At 40.4% G+C, this 21,850-nt stretch overlaps 1 long non-coding RNA gene across 1 annotated transcript in view; it reads right to left on the bottom strand.

Annotated features, from left to right (window-relative positions):
• The window catches only part of LOC119804568, a 53,110-nt gene that overhangs the window by 19,691 nt on the left and 11,569 nt on the right, over nt 1-21,850 (bottom strand). The window contains exon 2 of the long non-coding RNA XR_005283810.1: nt 16,347-16,440. This is a non-coding gene — a long non-coding RNA (uncharacterized LOC119804568). The remainder of the gene's footprint in view (nt 1-16,346; nt 16,441-21,850) is intronic.

Raw genomic sequence — 21,850 nt, 5'->3', positions numbered from 1 at the left:
TACAAAAGCACCCACTTATATAAAAGAAACATTACTAGAACTCAAGGCAGCCATCAAACCAAACACACTGATAGTGGGAGACTTCAACACTACTCTTTCACCAATGGACAGGTCAATTCGACAGAAACCTAACAGAGAATTAAGAGACTTAATAGAGGTAATGAACCAAATGGACTTAACAGACATCTATAGAACATTCCACCCAAACAGGAAAGAATATACCTTCTTCTCTGCGGCTCATGGAACCTTTTCGAAAATTGACCACATACTCGGTAACAAAGCAAACTTCCACAGTTACAAAAACATATTAGTAACCACCTGCATCTTATCAGATCACCATGGATTAAAATTAGAATTCAACAACAATGCTACCCCCAGAAAGCCTACAAACTCATGGAAACTGAACAGTCAACTACTGAACCACACCTGGGTCAAGGAAGAAATAAAGAAAGAAATTAAAGTCTTTCTTGAATTTAATGAAAATAAAGACACAACATACTCAAACTTATGGGACACTATGAAAGCAGTGCTAAGAGGAAAATTCATAGCACTAAGTGCCCACTTTAAAAAAAAAACGGAGAAAGCACACATTGGAGACTTAACAGCACACCTGAAAGCTTTAGAAAAGAAAGAAGCAGACTCACCTAGGAGGAGTAGAAGACTGGAAATTATCAAACTGAGGGCAGAAATCAACAAAATAGAAACACAGAAAACAATCCAAAGAATCAATGAAACAAAAAGCTGGTTCTTGGAGAAAATCAACAAGATTGACAAACCCCTAGCCAAACTAATCAAACGGCACAGAGAGAACACACAAATTAATAAGATCAGAAATGAAAAAGGGGACATAACCACAGACACAGAGGAAATTCAAAGAATCATTAGATCTTACTACAAAAGCCTGTATGCCACAAAATTGGAAAATGTAAAAGAAATGGACACTTTTTTAGATAAGTACCATATACCAAAGTTAAACCAGGACCAGGTAAATGCTCTAAATAGTCCTGTTAGTCTCGAAGAATTAGAAACTGTTATCAGAAACCTCCCTACCAAAAAGAGCCCAGGACCTGATGGGTTCAATGCAGAATTCTACCAGAACTTCCAAGAAGACCTAATACCTATACTCCTTAAGGTATTTCATAATATAGAAACAGAACAGTCATTGCCAAATTCCTTTTATGAAGCTACAATTACCCTGATACCTAAACCACACAAAGACTTAACCAAGAAAGAGAATTACAGGCCAATCTCACTTATGAACATCGATGCAAAAATTCTCAATAAAATACTGGCAAACAGAATCCAAGAACACATTAGAAAAATTATCCACTATGATCAAGTAGGCTTCATCCCAGAGATGCAGGGCTGGTTCAACATACGAAAATCTATCAATGTAATCCATCATATAAATAATCTGAAGGATAAAAACCATATGATCATCTCATTAGATGCAGAAAAAGCATTTGACAAAATTCAGCACCCTTTTATGATAAAGGTTTTGGAGAGATTAGAGATACAGGGGTCATTCCTAAATATAATAAAGGCTATTTACAGCAAGCCGACAGCTAACATCAAATTAAATGGAGAGAAGCTCAAGGCCATCCCACTAAATTCAGGAATGCAACAAGGCTGTCCACTCTCTCCTTATCTCTTCAATATAGTGCTTGAAGTTCTAGCAATAGCAATAAGACAAAACAAGGGGATCAAGGGGATTCGAATTGGAAAGGAAGAAGTTAAACTTTCGTTATTTGCTGATGATATGATAGTGTACATAAGCGACCCGAAAAACTCCACCAAAGAACTCCTACAGCTGATACACTCCTTTAGTATCGTGGCAGGATACAAGATCAACTCCAAAAAATCAGTCGCCCTCCTATATACAAAGGATAAGGAAGCAGAGAAAAAAATCAGAGAAGCGTCACCTTTCACGATAGCCACAAATAGCATATAATATCTTGGGGTAACTCTAACCAAGGAAGTGAAAGACCTATTTGACAAGAACTTTAAGTCTTTGAAGAAAGAAATTGAAGAGGACACCAGAAAATGGAAGGATCTCCCTTGCTCTTGGATTGGGAGGATCAACATAGTAAAAATGGCAATACTACCAAAGGCAATCTATAGATTTAATGCAATCCCCTTAAAGATCCCATCAAAATTCTTCACAGATCTTGAGAGGACAATAATCAATTTTATATGGAAGAACAAGAAACCCAGGATAGCCAAAACAATCTTATACAATAAAGGAACTTCTGGAGGCATTACCATCCCTGACTTCAAACTCTATTACAGAGCTACAGTATTGAAAACAGCTTGGTATTGGCATAAAAATAGAGAAGTCGACCAATGGAATCGAATAGAAGACCCAGATCTTAACCCACAAACCTATGAACACCTGATTTTTGATAAAGGAGCTAAAAGCACACAATGGAAGAAAGAAAGCATCTTCAACAAATGGTGCTGGCATAACTGGATGTCAACCTGTAGAAGAATGAAAGTAGATCCGTGTCTATCACCATGCACAAAACTCAAGTCCAAATGGATTAAAGACCTCAATATCAATCTGAACACACTGAACCTGTTAGAGGAGAAAGTGGGAAGTACTCTACAACATTTGGGCACAGGAGACCGCTTCCTACGTATAGCCCCAGCAGCACAGACATTAAGGGCAACATTGAATAAATGGGACCTCCTGAAGCTGAGCAGCTTCTGTAAAGCAAAGGACACTGTCACTAAGACAAAAAGGCAGCCTACTGACTGGGAAAAGATCTTCACCAACCCCGCAACAGACAAAGACCTGATCTCCAAAATATATAAGAAACTCAAGAGACTAGACTTTAAAATGCTAATGAACCCAATTAAAAAATGGGGCACTGAACTGAACAGAGAATTCTCAACAGAAGAAGTTCGAATGGCCAAAAGACACTTAAGGTCATGCTCAACCTCCTTGGCAATCAGGGAAATACAAATCAAAACAACGCTGAGATACCATCTTACACCTATCAGAATGGCTAAAATCAAAAACACCAATGATAGCCTTTGCTGGAGAGGATGTGGAGTAAGGGGTACACTCATCCATTGCTGGTGGGAATGCAAACTTGTGCAACCACTTTGGAAAGCAGTGTGGAGGTTTCTCAGGAAATCTGGGATCCACCTACCCCAGGACCCAGCAATCCCACTCTTGGGAATTTACCCAAGAGATGCCCAATCATATTACAAAAGCATTTGTTCAACTATGTTTATAGCAGCATTATTTGTAATAGCCAGAACCTGGAAACAACCTAGATGCCCTTCAGTGGAAGAATGGATGAAGAAACTGTGGAATATATACATATTAGAGTACTACTCGGCGGTAAAAAACAATGACATCTTGAATTTTGCATGCAAATGGATGGAAATAGAAAACACCATCCTGAGTGAGGTAACCCAGGCCCAAAAAGATGAACATGGGATGTACTCACTCATAATTGGGTTCTAGCCATAAATAAAGAACATCGAGCCTATAATTCGTAAAAAAAATCCTAGAGAAGCTATATAAGAAGGTGAACCCAAAGAAAAACATATAGTTATCCTCCTGGATATTGGAAGTAGACAAGATTGCCGGACAAAAAATGGGAACATGGGGGTGGGGTGGGATGGGGGGATGGGGTGATGGGGAGAGAAAAGTGTGAAGTGGAGGATGGGAAGAGCTTGGGGGAGTAGGATGGTTGGGATATAGGAAGGGTGGATATGGGAACAAGGAATTATATATCTTAGTTAAGGGAGCCATTCTGGGGTTGGCAGAGACTTGACTCTAGAGGGGTTCCCAGGTGTCCAGGAAGACGCCCCCAGCTAGTTCCTTGGGCAGCTGAGGAGAGGGTGCCAGAAATGTCCAGATCCTATAGCCATACAATGAATATCTTGCATATCACCATAGAACCTTCACCTGGCATTGAATGGAGAAAATGACAGAGCCCCACATAGGAGCACCGGACTGAGCTCTCAAGGTCCTGATGAGGAGCAAAAGGAGGGAGATCATGAGCAAGGAAGCCAGGACCGCGAGGAGTGCTTTTACCCATTGAGACGGTGGGACAGATCTAACAGGAGACCACCAAGTCCAGTCGGAATGGGACTGATGGAACAGGGGACCAAACCGGACTCTCTGAATGTGGCTGACGGTGGAGGAGGACTGAGAAACCAAGGACAATGGCAATGAACATGAACTCTACAGCATGGACGGGCTCACTGTGAGCCTTGTCAGTTTGGTTGCTCACCCTCCTGGACTTAGGGGGAGCTGGGAGGACCTTGGACTTAACATAGTGAAGGGAACCCTGATGGCTCTTTGTCTTTGGAGAGGGGTGGAGTTGGGGTATGGGTGGAAGGGAGGGGAGTTAAGGGGGAGGAGGAGAGGAGGAGATGGAAATCTTTAATAAAAAATGAGAAAAAAATCAAAAAAAAAGAGAACCAACCTACCTCAGGACCCAGCAATATAACTCTTGGGTATATACCCAAATGATGCTCAACCATACTACAAGGACATTTGTTCGACTATGTTCATAGAAACATTACTTTTAATAGCCAGGACCTGGAAACAATCTACATACTGAAGAATGGAAGAAGAAAATGGGGGTACAAATACAGAATGGAGTACTACTCATTGATTAAAAAAATGATATCTTCAAATATGCATGCAAATGGGTGGAACAAAAAAAAACAAGACTGAGGCAGATAACCCCGAGCCAAAAGATGAACATGGTGAACACGGTATGTACTCACTCATAAGTAAATACTAGCTATGAAGAAAAGAATAACAAGGATATAGTCTACAACTCTAGAGAAATTAAGTAACAAGGTGAACCCTAATAAAAAATATATATAGACCCCCTGGGAAGGGGAAATAAACAAAATCTCCTGACAAAATTGGGAGCATGGAAGTGCAGTGAAAAGGGAGGGTAAAGGAGAGGGGACGAGAGAATGGGAATGGGGAGGAAAACTTGCAGGAACAGGGTAGTCAAAGTGGATAAAGGACAGAGATGGAGAGCAAGGAAAGAGATATTTTGATTAAGGAAAACATTATGGGCCTAGCAAGAAACCTGGCACTAAAGAAATTCCCATGAATCCACAAAGATGATACCAGCTAAGACCCTAAGCAATAGTGGAGAACTGACCCTGCCCTGGAGTCAAATTAATGACTGTCTTAAATGTCACCATAGAAACTTCATCCAGCAACTGACAGAAACAGAGGCAGAGACCCACAGTGGAGCACTGAGCTGAGCTCCCAGAGTACAGTTGATGAGTGGGAGGAGTGAGAATATGAGCAAAGAGGTCAAGACCATGATGAGCATTCCCACTGAAACAGTTTTCCAGACCTAATGGGAACTCATCAATTCCAGCCGGACAGGGAAGGAACAAGCATTGGACCAAAGTAGAACATTTGAATGTGGGTGACAGTTGTATGGATGGGGCAGACTGAAGAACTACTGGCAGGGGCACCAGGATTTATCCCTACCTCTTTTTCTGGCTTAGGAACTTATTCTCTTTGTATAGATACCTTGCTCAGCCTAGATATATTAGGGAAGACCTTGGACCTTCCACAAAGCAATGTGCCTTAAACTCTCTGAGAAGTGGATAGGGGTGGGGTGGGGGAAAATAAGAGAATGGAAGGAAAGTAGGGAGTGGGAACAGGGATTGGCATGTAAAATGAAAATGATAGATTTTTTTCCTTTTTAAAAAATAAAGAACACAGAAACCTAAGGATAGATAAAATGTTGAGAAAAGCAGAGATGAGAAAACAAAAGGAGTGGAAAAGAAGCTGCAAAGGGACTGGAAGGTGAAAAGGGAGTTGGAAGTAGAGAGATGAAACAGAAGAAGAAAAACTGTAGGATGGGGAAGAAGCTTGAGAAAGCAGAGAACTCAGACATTGGAAGAGGAACCTAGAGAACAGGGGTTGGGGAGAGAGACAGCTATAGGACCAGGACAAAGGGCACTAAACAGAATATAGGAGAAAGGATTAGAAAAGACAATGTACTGGGAAAGACACATTAACACAAAATAGGTTAGGGAAGGTAGAAAGTGCTGGGGAGAAAAATTTTTTAAAGCATAGGAAAGGAGAAAGAGTTTAGAAAAGGGAATTGCATACAAAGGGAATGGAGAACTGGTACCAAGAAAAAGGAAGGGAAAATAGAAGAGGTGGAACATGAATAGGAAGAAGCAAGGTAATGGGAACAGGGAAAGGAACCTGAAAAGGTAAAATTATTTATGGATTTGGAAGAAGGGCTGAGAGAGTGAAATTGGAAAGGGGTAAAGGTATGACAATAGAGTTGACGGTGGGAAAATGAAGGGAAAGGACAGAAGGAAGACAGGAGGGAATTACAATGGACGTTAAGGTGGGAAAGAGAAAGGAAAGAACAGAAGAACAAGTTAAAGGGGTTCAAAGATGAGTAAGATGGAACACTTAGAAACGGGTATTGTTAAGTGGAAAACCAGAAAGCAATGCGTAAGCAGAAAGGGCTGGAGGTATTGGAAAGGTGAGTACACTAATGGGAGAGAGGTAAAAGAGCTGTCAGAAATGGAATAGGACAGAAAGGTAGGAGAGGGAAAAAGAGAAGGGAGAGTCTTGGAAAGCCTGAAAAGGGGAAGGGAGAAAAATGGAAAGGTACTGGTAAGGAGAAGGGAGGTTGGAAAGACAGGATAGAGGTGGTCAGGGGAGAAGGGCACACAGGAGAGGGGATAGTAAGAGAGAGGGGGTTGGGCAGGGAGAAAGAAAACTGGGGGAGATGAACTGGGAGGAGGAAGGCAATAATAACAGAACAGGACAGAGGAAGCCCTGGGAAGGAGGGACAGTAACTGGAATTAGGCATGGTGGAGGGGAGGGGTTAAAGACATGTTAAAGGTATTGGAAAGTGAGGAAGGGGGAAAGGAGGATGGAGAGGAAGATCAAGGAATAGAAACCGCTCCTGAGACATCCCAACAATCAGCTATAGCATTTAAAACCTACTAAGAATGGAAAGAACGGTTATAAAAAACTCAAACATGTACTAAAAATGGACTTGGGAAAGCACACCACCGAGTCCCACCCCTGGGGTTAACGGGAAGGTTCCAGAAAGCCATCAACAGAAACGTTAAAGTGAGACTCCTCAGGAGAAAGGGAGATGTTGGGATGGAAGAATCTCAACAAACACTCTACTCACTGCCATGGTGAGCAGAGAGCTCCACTAGTCCAAAATCAGCACTGGGCATCCATGGAGAGGGCCCACAACTCTGAGAGAGTCCACGAGCGCCAAGAAACCCCAAAGGGCCTGAGCGCCTCGGGGCAGCAGCCCTCACGATGGCCCAAACTGTCAAACAGACACCAGAGCATTCTGGGAACCGGAAGTGAGTAACGTTCTACATCGCTCCTACTGGCAGGGCCGGAACACAGCGCCTGTTGCCCAAGCCCACAGCTGTGCTGCAGAAGCTGGACCTCTCCAGCTTACTAGGAAGGGGGAAATGGAGAAGTTGGAACTCAGTCCCAATACCGACCTGACTGTGGGGTAGCAGGGACACTGTGAGAACTTACGTGGGATTTACAAGGAAGGGTTTGGTGAAAAGCGCAGGAGAATCTTTTAGGGAGACTGAAGATGATGAATTTCTGTATCCCTTCTTATATATATATATAAATATAAATATTTGGTAAGAATGCCCAACCTACTTCCAAAGGGGTCAGGGGAGAAACCTTTAACATGGCAAAGGGCTGTGAAATGAGAGGCTTGGGGGTGGGGAGAGAAGTATTTATAAAGAGACAAACAGAACTAGGTTCTTTGCAAATGGTGTGCAGGGAAGAAATAGGTGAGAAACAGATAAACCTATGGGAAGGGAAGGAAACACTGAAGTAGGAGGAGCAATCTTAGAAGACAGGAAGTGTGGGAATGTGGGAAGTATGGGAGAGGGGTGAGACAGAGAAGAGGCACAAAAGGAAGAAAGGCAGTAGGGACTGGAAAAAGAGATGAAAGAGAGAGAGAAAAGGGTGGTAAATACGGAAAGAATTTTGAAAGGAGAAATGGGAGTGACTTTAAAATGGAAATCTAGCCAGGCTGCCAGCAGAGGACTGAAGCAGAAATAGGAGGATGTCTGGGATTTTGCATGTTCCCTGGTCTACACAAGGACTTCCAGGAAACCCATGAGAACACTAACAGGCCCTATCTGTAATGTCAAATAAAAGTAATAATGAAAATGATGATGGTGATATTAATAATATGCACCAAAACAAGATATAATGGAAAATTAATGGTAACAGGAGAGGCAAAACAAGGACAAATAAAAACGAAGAATAGGAAAAATTTAGCAAGGTGAAAAATGTGAGAAAGGTTCTCCTGCCTTGAAATAAGATAAACAGTTAATAATTTTTTAATGGTAGGAGAGAAATATAGTGGACATGGGCAAAAGAGGAAAATGGGAAGGCACAAATGGAAAGGTGCTCATAATAGAGCAAGGCAGTAAGAAATGGGGAAAGGGAAGTAATAATTAAAGGGCAAAGGATGAACGGACAGATGATATAGTGAAGGAATGAGGGAATGGGAAGGACTTGGAAAAGAGGCAGAAGGGGACAAAATGCAGGTGAAAATACAGGTGCCAGAGAAGGAAATAGGCAACAAGAAAGGATGGGGAGGGGTGCAAAAGAAGAAAGGAAGGGAAGAGAATGTGAACAAGCAAAGGTTAAGTCAGAAAAGGAGAAAGATACAAAATCAGGAGAAAATTCCACCACTGCTGGCCAGTGTTATCCAGCTCATGGGTGGCAGGCATCAGTAGAGAAAAGGTAAATTCCTGGGTTCTGGACAGAGAGGACCAATGAACAAATGAACCACTGAATGAAGAAATGAGTGATGGACATATAAGGGATATCACTAGGACAAGGGGGGTCAGTGTAGTGAGAAGGCGAGCAGGCCTGGTTTTCGCCCCACTAGGCTCCTGCAAGGCTAGCTTTACACCTGAAATAACAACACACAAATTGTATTCATTTAAACACTGCCTGGCCCATTAGCTCTAGCCTCTTACTGGCTAACTCTCACATCTTGATTAACCCATTTCTATTAATGTGTATCACCACTTGACTGTGGCTTACCAGCATGAGTCTAACCACCGTCCATCCTGGGTAGGAGAAGCATGGCGTCTACCTGACTCTGCTTTCTTTCTCCCAGCATTCTGTTCAGTCTACTCCACCTATCTAAATTCTGCCCTATCAAAAAAAAAAAAAAACAAGGCAGTTTCTTCATTAACCAATGAAAGTAACAATTAGACAGAAGACCCTCTTACAGATCAGAAAGTATATAAAGCAGTGAAACTGACTTAAACTGATGATATAAACATTAGGACACTGTCCAAAAATCAGAGATGCAAAAAGCACTGGCAAAAAGCTCTCCTAAAGGCAAATCTTAATAGCCTGACATCATTAAGAGTTGACGAGAATACAGACCAACAGAATTTTTTACATGGGAAAAACTGAACCTCACTTAAGAATAAGTTTTAACCCTATGCTATACAAGAGACAGTCACTCGTAAACACAGCTCTCAGAAACAGTCACATATGATTTCTACAGCAAGGTGCCTATGCCACAGCAGCAGCAGACAAAATGACAAAAGTCTATGAGTTATCACAAATACTCACAAAAGGGTTTTCATAATCTAAGTAGACATGCATTCTTGGGATGGTATCTTTTTCAGCCTGTTTTTCAAAGTGCATAAATTATAGACAGGAAACCAAATAAGGATAATTCTGTAAAAATAGGTTAACATCATCTAAACGTGTAAGAATGCTAATATCTGAAACAGCATTCTTTCATTTCTTCAAAGACGCCACTACTGAGAGGAGGAATGGCTATGACCTGGTGCAGGTGACTCAGGCCTGTGCTCCAGCCAGCTGTCTGGGAGTCTGAGGAGAGCACATGACAACTGACTCCTTCAAAACCCACCTAGTGACAGAACAGCCACAGAGCTGACCTAGGCCACTGCCGAGAACATATTTCAAATTTGTAACTCAAAATTTGGGAAAGAATTGGGATTTTGCTCATGGAAACATCCTGAATACCCTGGACTAGGTTGGAGGTTGTTAAGAGCTAGGCCTGTCTGGGGCTTTCCCTGAGGCCCCGATGTATGGAGAAATAACTTCGTTTCTTCTCCAAATCCAGGTTCATATTGTACAGATAAGAGTCATTTTAGGTGATTTTATAACTATAATATATATACATATATAGGTATATATGTTTATGAGTTTATATATACATATATATTTTTAATTTTAATGATTCAATGTCCTTATCCTCTGATGTATCATAAGGAAAAACTAATTCAAGATCTTAATTGCTTCCTTTTCTTCAGTACCTTCTTTCCCTCTTGTTTAGAATATTTATTTTTCTCCTGTGTATTCCTTTTTGTTTTGGATTACTCTACCAGCATTTATGATGGTATCAGATTACAGTCAAATCATATGCATACTATGGGTCTAAGGAACCTTGTTTAATATTGATGCTTTTGTGCTATCTATGTAGACACAAGTTTTAAGTGTAAGGTATACAAAAACCCTCACACACACCATTCACCTGCCAAGAACTCATAGGCTGATGCATAGAAGACAGAATAACACAAGCAGCAACTCAGGTGGTAAATGAGGAAAAAGTAAATATTTTTGCAGAACAAAACATCAAAATAGAGGTAGGTAAGAGAGTATCACTAACATAATTCCTTATGACATAACTTGCATGGCCAAAGAGTCTAGGAAATGAGAAATGGCTAAAATAAATAAGCCAAATCCCTGTCAAATTCACAAAACACAGAAAAACGCCAGAAGAGTAGAAGCACAACTCAGAGAGAGTGCTACTGTCAAAGAAATGAAAACACACTGTAGACAGACCAGTGTGGACAGCTGATGGCTGGAAAATTAGCACAACTCAGCCTTATCTGATAAGCTCTCCACATACTAGGTGTGTATGGACCACATGATGGATCTGGTAACCTGTACAACTCATATCTTTGAATAACCGACACAACTGATTCACACATCCATCCAGTTTATCACAGAGGAAGGGTAAGGGCCATGGAATACCTATTACACTCCCAGCACTGTATCTTATTCATAGAGCTCAATATACTATCTATACACCTTCACCCAGTGTTCCCCCTGCAGCAGGACTGGTACTTGGAGTGGAATAATATTTTCTTTCATTGGACTGTCTTCTTAATCTAATGTTTTTTCAGCATGTGCACGTATTCTTATTGTGCATCAGTGGGGAGCATTCCCTCCATCTTCTACAGACAACAGAAGCCCAGATGATGGCATTCGCCACCATGATGTGGAGGACTAATAAAAGCAAGGGTTTTGTTCCTAAAGTTTAAATCTCACATCAAAGCACACACACTAAAATTGGGAGACTTCAGCCACCAACAGACTCTCACCAACAGACAGGTCTGCCAGACAGAAATTCAACATAGAAATAAGGGAACTAACTGATGTTATAACTCAAATGGCTTACACATCTATAGAATATTTTCCCAAAACACAAAAGAATACACCTTCTTCTCATTTCCTCATGGAGTCTTCTCTTAAATTGATCATCTACTCAGTCTCAAAGCAAATTTAGTAGATATTTAAAAAATGGAATGACTCCCTGTATCTTATCAGATCACCAAGGCTAAACATTAGTACACAACAGCAGAAACTACAGAAAGCCTACAAACTCATGGAAATTAAATAACACTCAACTGAATCACCATTAGGCCAAGGAAAGAAATTAAAGACTTCTAAGAATTTCATGAAAATGAATGCTCAACATGCTCAAACTTATGAAAGCAGGGGTAAGCGGAAATTTCCCAGCATTAAGTTGGAGAAATCTCACACTAGCATCTGAACAGCACACATGAAAGCTCTAGAACACAAAGAAGCAGATTCACACAGGAGTAGATGACAGGAAATAATCAGAATGAGGGCTGAAATCAATAAAATAGAAACAAAGAGTTGGTTCTTGAAGAAAATCAACAAGAGAGACAAACCCCTATCCAAAGTAACCAAAAGGCAGAGAGAGAACATCCAAATTAACAAAATTTGAAATGAAAAGGGGGCATGACAACAGACACGGAGTAAATCCAGAGACTCATTAGACTATACTTCAAAAACCTGTATTCCACAAAACTGGAAAATCTAAAAGAAATTAACAATTTTCTGGGTAGGTACCACATTCCAAAATTAAATAAAGACCAGATAAACAATTTAAATAGACCTATAATGTCTAAGAAAATAGAAACAGTCATTAAAAGTCTTCCAACATAAAAAAGCCCAGGGCAAGATACTTTCAGCATGAAATTTTACCAGAATTTCAAAGAAGAGCTAATACCAATTGTTCTACACAACAGAAACAGAAGGAACATTGCCAAACTCTTTTTAAGAGGCTAGAGTTACCCCGCATAGAGTTTATGCCAGCATTGCTCACAGTAGCCAGAACCTGGAAACAACCTAGATGTCCCTCAACTGAAGAATGGATAAAGAAAATGTGGTGCATTTACACAATGGAGTACTAGTCAGCTGTGAGAAGCCATGCCATCATGGAATTTGCAGGCAAACAGATGGAACTAGGAAAAATCATCCTGAGTGAAGTAACCCAAACTCAAAAGACAAAATATGTACTCAGTCTTAAGTGGATATTAGATGTAAAGCAAAGGATAACTAGTCTACAATCCACAGTCCCAGAGAAGCTATGGAACAAGGAGGGCCCTAAAAGGAACACATTGATTGTCCTAAGAAGAGGAAATAGATTAAGATCTCCTGGAAAAACTGGGGTCTGGAGGATAGAAGGGAGGGAAGGGGGATGAGAACATGAGAGGGCCAGATGGTCAAGCTGGGGGAGGGATGAAAAGGGAGAGCAATGAAAAAGATATCCTGATAGAGGCTATGGGGTTAGGGAGAAACCTGTTGCTAGGGAAATTCCCAAGAATCCATAAGGATGACCCAAGCTAAGACTCCTAGCAATAATAGCAAGGGTACCTGTACTAATCTTCTGCAATTAGATTGGTGACTAACCTAACTGTCTTCATAGTACTTTTGTCCAGTAACTAATGGAAGCAGATGCAAAGATCCATGGCCAAGTACAGGGCCAAGCACTGGGCCAAGCTCTAAGGGTTCAGCCAAGAAGAGGGAGGAGGGATTATATGAGGAGAGGAGGTCAAGATCATAATGGGGAAACCCACAGAGACAGCTGAACCATAAGTAGGAGCTTATGGACTCTGGACTCACAGCTGGAGAGCCTACATTGGACCAAACTAGGCCCTCTGCATATGGGTAACAGCTGTGTGGCTTAGTCTGTTTGGGGGCTCCTGGCAGTGGAACCAGAATCTATCCCTAGTACATATTAATATAGTAGGATGTCTTGCTCAGCCTTGATCCGTTTTCTCCAAAGGGGTGACAATGGGTATATCAACCACTCCAGGGCAGGCCTCGTGTTAGGAATAGATTACCTAAATATAATGGACTCCACAATCCTTTTGTTTGCTTTTGACTATGGATTGATTTTTGTCCGGTGGGTTTTTTGTTTGTTTGTTTGTTTGTTTTGTTTTCTTTTGGGATGTTGTTTTAGTCTGTTTTCTTAGTTTGGGGGGGCTTTGTTGTATTAGTTCTTTGTTTTTGGAGAAAGAACTTAAAAGTTGAGTAAATAGGGATGGGAAAAGGATATGGAAGGACTTGGGGAAAGGGAAGACTATAATAAAAATCTATATAAATTTAACAATTTTTAAATCATAAAAAATAATAAAAAGTAGAAGCCAAGGAATCATGATCCACTGAGGACATAGGAAAAGTAAATCATTGTTATTCATTGTTGTGGGAAGGTTTGTGTTTGTTATTTAAAGCAGGCTGGAATTCAATTCTCATTCTCATGCCTCAGCCCCAAGTGTGTGACCCCAAGCTGATTCATAGTAGTGATCCCAATAAGATATATTAATCCAAAGACATTTTCCACCATAGATGGTAGTATAAGCCTATTGCCCCAGATTAAAAGGCTAAAACAGGAGGACCCCAACATTGTGATCAGATAGACTATACAGAGTTCAGTCCTGTCTTGGTATTTAATAGTATGTGAGCAATATGCGAAAGAGAAAAAAGAAGCAAGCTGAACAACTGATTTTTCATCACTGGTGGCCTACATCTGCAACTCCAGGACTCAAGTAGCTAAAGCCATTGTGACAGGTGTAAGATGGAATCTCAGAGTTGTTTTGATTTGCATTTCCCTGATGGCTAAGGAGGTTGAACAATTCTTTAAGTGTTTCTTGGCCATTTAAGATTCCCATGTTGAGGTCCACCCACTGAGACAGTGTGCCTGTACTAATGGGAGCTCACTAAGGCCAGCTAGACCAGGACTGAATGAGCATGCGATCAAACCGGACTCTCTGAATGTGGCTGACAATGGGGGCTGAGAAGCCAATGATAAAGGCACTGGGACTTGTTTCTACTGCATGCACTGGCTTTTGGGGACCCTAGTCTATTTGTCTATTTGGATGCAAAGCTTCCTAGGCCTGGATGGGGGAGGAGCTTGGACTTCCAACAGGGCAGGGTTCCTTGCCCTCTCTCGAGGGAGGGAGAAGGAGGAGGGGGAGTGGGGGAGACGGAGGGGAATGGGAGGAGGGGAAGAAGTATACATTTTTTAAATGTAAAAAAAAAGATTCCTATGTTGAGAATTCTCTATTTAGATCTGTACTCCATTTTTAATTAGATTATTTTGTTTGTTGATGTTTAGTTTCTTGAGCTCTTTATATATTTTGGAAATCAGCCTCTGTCAGACTACTTTTAGATATTTCTAAGGCCTGTCTAGCTCACATAAAGAAAGTCTGTTTCATAAAATTGAAAACAATGTGCAGGCAATTTGGCTGTAGGTGTTTTACCTTATCAAATCTCACTAATTGCTACAATCCATATATTTTTAAAACATAAGTCTTTATTGATTCTTTGGGAATTTCATATCATGCACCCCAATCTTACTTACCTTCCAGTTCCTCCATATCCGACCCGCACCCCTTCAGCATACCCCCATAAATTAATAAAAACAAAACAAAAAATCCCTCATTCCTCCATCTTTCCAACAGCTCTTCATTCATCCTAGTGGCATCAGGATATATGGTGTGTCACACAGTATGCCCCATCCAATAAATGTTAATTGCAATGAGTCATTTGGCTTTTCTAGGCTTCGTGCAGAGACACCCCAACACACACCTGACCTCAACAACTTTCCTTAGTCTCAGAGGGAGAGTCCATAATCCCTTTCTTCATCCTTGACTCTAAAGCTAAAACCATGAGGCCAAAGCAGCCAAGGTTGCATTTAAATCTGAACCATCACAAAAGCCCTTGAACAGTATAGTGAATTAATACACTGAGGATATGTATAAGCAGCATACAGCATACCAAAAAAGAATAATTTAGAATAATACAAATCAAGTAGTAATAATTCTGAACAAGATGCTAGTATGCGAATGACTACATTATGCAAATTACAAACAACTTGTTAGGTACTACTATAGAAGTAAAACTGACTAAAATTAAGAGCTGACTTTTGACCAGCCATGATGTTGCAGCTCTGTGAGCCCAGCTGCTTGGGAAGTAGAAGCAGGATGATTACAAGTACAAGAACTGTCTTGGCAGTTGCTTGACAGAGCAACTTGAAGGCCAACCTAGGTAACCTAGTGAGACCATATTTAGAAATAAAAAGCAATAAGAGGACTAGGGATATAGGTTTTTACCTATAAATAATCTCCAATTCTGGAGAGATGGTGGATAATAGAGCTTTAAAACCTAATATATTGGTACATGCCTATAATCCCACTATTCAAGATTACAAAATTAGGGCTCCATGAAATACACAGTTTTCAAGTCAGTCTATAGATATAACAAAACCTATGCCCCTGCAAAACCAAAAAGGAAAGAAAAGAGCATATTCGCCAGTGGTTCATGTCTGTAATTCCAGTACATAGGAGGCAGAAGGATTCCTGAGTTTAACAAAGTCTTGGAACAAATTTGAAATCAGCCTAGATTAAAAGAGAATAAACACAATGTCTTTAAAAACAAAAAAGACAGAAAGTCACCAGTAGTCACTGTAGTACACATGTGTAATCTCAGCACTTGAGAGAGCTGAGGCAGAGGGAAGACAAAAGCAGAATTCTGGATTTTCTTAGAATACACAGCAAGAGGCTGTCTTTGAAAAATGGAAGAGAAGGTAACCTCTCCAAGAAATATGTCCCGCATTGATCACCAGTATTGGTCCTGCTGGTCCTGCTGGTTAGACCATTGTCCCTATCACCCCACACTAATTCATCTGTGTTCCTCATGATGATGTGTGCTCAACTGAAGAGGACAGTCTTACCAAAGAAGGACTCTTCTGCCACCACAAAGGAAGAACATTCTTTGGTGAGCTTCACTCCTCAACAAATATCCAAACAAGAACATCCAAATAAGCTCTGAAGAAAAGAAAAAGAGGGGGAGAAGATGTTCAACATCATTAATGACTATGGGAGTTCAAACCAACATGATACTTAAGCCCATTATTCAGCAAAATTTTATGTCTCACAATACCAAGAGCTAACACGAATATTAATCAACAGAATCTTTTACACTTTGAGACAAGGAGGTGGGAGAAATGGTGTGTGGGGCACCAACCAAGACAAAATATGTATGAAATGCCATAAGAAAACCTGCTACTGTGTCTGTTAATTAAAAGATAAGCCAAAGGCTGCTGAGATAGTTCAACTGGCAAAGGTACTCGGTGCCAAGCCTGATAGCCTGAGGTGGATCCTTGGGGTCTATTTAGTGGAAGGAGAAATCCAACTCCAGTGAGTTGTCTTATGATCTCCACCTATTCTAGTGTACACATATAAACAAACAATAATTTCTTCTAATGGGAGAGCTGCAGAAAGGCCTTTGCAGCTAAAAGCACATGCTGCTCTCCCCTAACCCAGCACCTGTACTCATGCACACATATCTCTACACGGATGTGCATGCATACACAAAAATAAAACAAAACGTTTACCTTTAAAAAAAGACAAAATAGCCGGGCGGTGGTGGCGCACACCTTTAATCCCAGCACTCGGGAGGCAGAGGCAGGCAGATCTCTGTGAGTTCGAGGCCAGCCTGGTCTACAAGAGCTAGTTCCAGGACAGGCTCTAAAAAAGCTGCAGAGAAACCCTGTCTCGAAAAACCAAAAAAAGGAAAAAAAAAAAAAAAAAGAAAAGAAAAAAAAAAAGACAAAATAGAGAAAGAAAGTAAAGTTAGAATAAAAGGGTTTTTTTGGTTTTGGTTTTTTTGTTTTGGTTCCAGGAAAGGCTTTGGAGCCTTTCCTGGAACTAGCTCTTGTAGACCAGGCTGGCCTCGAACTCACAGAAATCCTCCTGCCTCTGCCTCCCAAGGGCTGGGATTGAAGATGTGTGCTACTATTGCTTGGCAATAAAAGGGTTTTTTTAAGCCCACTGGCCTGACACATGCCTAAAATCCAAGCACTCAATGAATAGAGAAAGAAGCAGAAGGGACTGTCAGTTCATAGCTATGAAGGGAAGATTCCAACCTAGCCTGGGATATATAATTAGTCTTTATATTAAAAGAAAAATAGAAAGAAAACAATAGAAAATTATTCACTGGTGATCCTTGTTTATAAGGCCAATACTCAGGAGACTGGGCCAACTGTTGAAGTTCAAAACTTCACTGGGTAACACCATTCATTATCTTCCAGCTATGTAAGGAACACCCTCATCTTCCTAAAAATGAATAAGAAAAATAAACAACAAGACACAGTTATTCACTAAGTGTAGAGGGTGGGAAGCTCCTTAAATGCACTTAATGGTCTCAAAGATGTAATAACTAAGTTTTGGGAAAAGTGACAATCACCTCCAGGCCTGAGGTAAAAATGAAGCACAAACCTAGAAAGTTTGAGATGGCACACATACTGACAGCACTTGAAACTCCTTAGGACCTGGTGGTAATGGCAAAACCATTTGACTTACATCCATAGTGAAGGGATAAAGCAACCAAAGCCACTGAAATCAATATCCTTATGAGTATGCAACAAGGACCCTCAGAGAAGCTGACAAAACAATAGGTTGCCAGAGAATCAACAGTATTCCAATCAAACAGAAATAATCAAACTGTAACTATACCATTCCTCTAGCCCCCTATGATTTGTAAAGGCCAGGCAGTATTACAAGCAAGGGAAGGGGGAAAAAATCCTTAACTGTTGAGCTAGAAGACACATACAAGATTTTTTTTTGGAATTGAGTACAATGAGACAGTAAGATGTCCCAGGGTTTCTATTGCTGTGATAAACACCATGACCTGATGTGGGATTCCCCTCTGTATGCTATGAATACCATTGGTTAATAAAGAAATTGTCTTGAGCCTATAGTAGAGCAGGGACGAACAGAGCTAGGTGGGGAAAACTAAACTGAATGCTGGGAGAAGGAAGGTGGAATTTAAGAGAAGCCATGGAGCTGCCACCGGAGACAGACATGCCAGAACCTTGTCAGTAAGCCACAAGCCTCATGGGAAAATTTAAAATAATAGAAATGGGTTAAATTAATAAGTAAGAGTGAGCCAATAAGAAACTAAAGCTAATGGTGCAAGCAGTGATTTAATTAATTCAGTTTCTTTGTGGCTATTTCAAGAGTATGGGCAGCCAGGAAATGAACAAGTGTCCTCCCTACAACAATGATCAAAAGCAACTTGGGCAGGAGAGGGCTTATTTCACCTCCAAGATTACAGTCTATTATTCAGGAAAGTCAGGGCAGGAACTGCCATAGAGGAACACAGCTTACTGATTTGCTCCTCTGGGCTTTCTTTTATTGCTGTCATATATACTCCAGTGAAGTGTAAATCTAATTACTAACAATAAAAACCAGGAGTCAGATATAAGGGTAAAAACTTGAAAGATCAGGGAAGCAGCAGAGCAGCTACCAGTGACCTCCTACCTCTTCAGCTCCTCTGACCAAAAGGGCTGAGCTCCTGTCTACACCCTGCCTTATCACTTCCTGTCTTCTGCCCTGTATTGTTACTTCCTGTCTCCTGTCTGTACAAACTGACAGACTCTCTATGGTTAACTAGTGGCTAGTTCTGCCCTCTGATTTTAAGCCAAACTTTATTTGTCAAAAAACAAAGTATCACAACATTTCCCCCTTTTGTATAAAAATAGAAGTTTATAACTAACATAGAAAAACTATATACAATAAGTACAATAACTATACAATATATACAGTCAAGAATTATATTAACAGTGTATGTTCTATTTGCATTTGACAAATTCAGAGAAAATACTCCATTATCTATTCTATCTTGGTGATTCCAAAGGGTTATACCTAATTCACTTTCTTTTTTATATTTATTTATTTTATTATATAAACAATATTCTGTCTGTGTGTATGCCTGCAGGCCAAAAGAGGGCAGCAGACCCCTTTACAGATGGTTGTGAGCCACCATGTGGTTGCTGGGAATTGAACTCAGGACCTTTGGAAGAGCAGGCAATGCTCTTAACCTCTGAGCCATCTCTCCAGCCCCCTGATTCACTTTCTATCCTAACTTGCATTACCAATCCAAAACTATCTCTTTATGTATCTTAACCTTATACACTTCTTTTGTGAGTTACTTTTTAAAGTTTGATAAATAAGGAATGCTAGAACTATAACTAGTTTTTAACCCCATTAGAGACCTGAGAAGGATATAATATTACCTCAGTATTTCAAGCAAGCAACTTCCAAAAATTTGTGAGAAATGACAGAAACAGCTGGTTGCCTGGATAGTCACCCAAGGTTCCTCTTTAATGTTGGGGCATCCATCTTCAGCCTACAGGTGCAGAATATCTGACAAATTTTCCTATAAAACAGGATATTCTGAAGGGCTGTCCTACCTTGTCAAAGTCTGGCAGTCATTTTCTTTTGTGTCCTGCTTGTCCAATTTGGACAGCATACTGTCAGCAGTTGAGGCAAGGAAAGTTTCTTGCCCAGTGGCTAACGTTTGCTGCAAAGAAAGCAAACTCCATATGGAGTTTCTTTGATGCCCATCATCTTTTCTGAAGTAGATTTGTGCTGCCAGGAGCAGACATGACTCACTGTCATAAAAAAGAACCTATTTTATTAAAATATCTTAAATGCCAATGTCTCTCAGCAGCTATTGTTCCTTTATCATTAGCATTTAAAAAATTAAGATTAATAAAGCATTATGCGATCAATTTCTGGGAGTCTTTATTATTCCTTTCTGCTTATTAAGCATATCTTTTAGAGTTCCATTAGATCTCTCTATAACTGCTTGCCTTGAAGGATTATGCGGTATATCTGTAATATGTTTTATATTGTAATATGCAAAAACTGTTTCATTCTTTTAGAGACATGTGCTGGAGCATTGTCTGTCTTTATCTGTACAGGTATACCCATGATGGCCGTAACTTCTAGGAAATGTGTGATTACAGAATCAGCCATGTCAGAACTCAAAGCAGTTGCCCATTGAAATCCTGAGTATGTGTCTATGGTATGGTGTAGATACATTAATTTTCCAAATTCTGCAAAATGAAACACATCCATCTGCCATTGGGCACCAGATGAAGCATAAATCTAATTAATCTTAACAATAAAAACCAGGAATAAGATGTCAGGGTAAAAAATTGAAAGATCAGAAAAAACAGCAGAGCAGCCACCTACCTCTTTGGCTCCTCCAACCAAAAGCACTGAGCTCCTGTCTATGCCCCACCTTATTACTTCCTGTCTCTGCCCCATGTTGTCAATTCCTGTCTCCTGTCTGTACAAACCTCCAGATATCTCTGGTTAACTAGGAGCTAGCTCTGCCCTCTGATCTCCAGGAAAACTTTATTTCTCAGAACACAAACAAAATATCACAACATTTCAGAACCAACTGGCTTAGGGTAGCACCACCCAATATAGGCTGGGCTCTCCCATATAGGTGAAGAAAATTCCCCATAGGCTTGTCTATAAAGCCAGTTTTATGGAAGCATTTTCTCAGTTGAGGTTCCTTCTTCATGAATGATTTAACAAAACAACTAACCAGCACAGTTAAGAAATATGGAAGAAATTCAAGAAGGTGGAAGGTAGAGTAGGATCCTGCCTGTATGCATACATATACATATACATACACATACATATATTTTCACTACTGGGTAATAAACCAACACTTTCTTCACACTTGGTAAATACTCTGCTATAAGTTACATGCACAGACCAATCTAGTATGTGTTTAAATAAAGCTTCAAAAGGAGAAAATAGAGAATAGAGGCATTATCTGATGAGACCTTAATTGAAAATCTTTCAGACTAGTCAAAAGATATCAACCTATAACATTAGAAATTTATTGTGATGGTTAGTGTTACTGTTAACTTGACAAGATCTGGAATTATTTAGGTTAGGCTTGCCTCTAGGAATTCCTGTGGGAGATTATCTTAGATTAATTGAGGTGGGAAGAACTGCCCACTATGGAATGACACCATTCCCAGGGATGTGATCCTGGACTAGAAAAACTGGAGAAAGTGAGCTGAGCATATTTGTTTAGCCATGTCCTCTTCTTGAATATGAGTGTAATCTGCCCAGCTTTTGTAAACCCATGTAAGGAACATGCCTGACTCCATTTTGAAGGCAGGAGTCATTATGCTCTATTTTTTAAATTAAGTTTCATTTCTTGTGACAGTTGAGTTGCTCTCTGTTTCCTGGAACCAGACGTCCCCCAACCCATGATCTTAATTTTTTGTTGAGATTGCCCTTAACCTCCCTGACCCTTCTTGACGTTTTCTGACCATTCCCTAACCACATGGTTGCCACCTAATTTTTTGAAAGATTTTTTTTTATTTCCTGACTGCCCCATCATCTCCTTTATGTAAAACTACTC

The sequence above is a fragment of the Arvicola amphibius genome, chromosome X, assembly GCF_903992535.2.
Source record: "Arvicola amphibius chromosome X, mArvAmp1.2, whole genome shotgun sequence".
Lineage (NCBI taxonomy): Eukaryota > Metazoa > Chordata > Mammalia > Rodentia > Cricetidae > Arvicola > Arvicola amphibius.
This window is presented reverse-complemented; position numbering and strand designations above follow the sequence as displayed.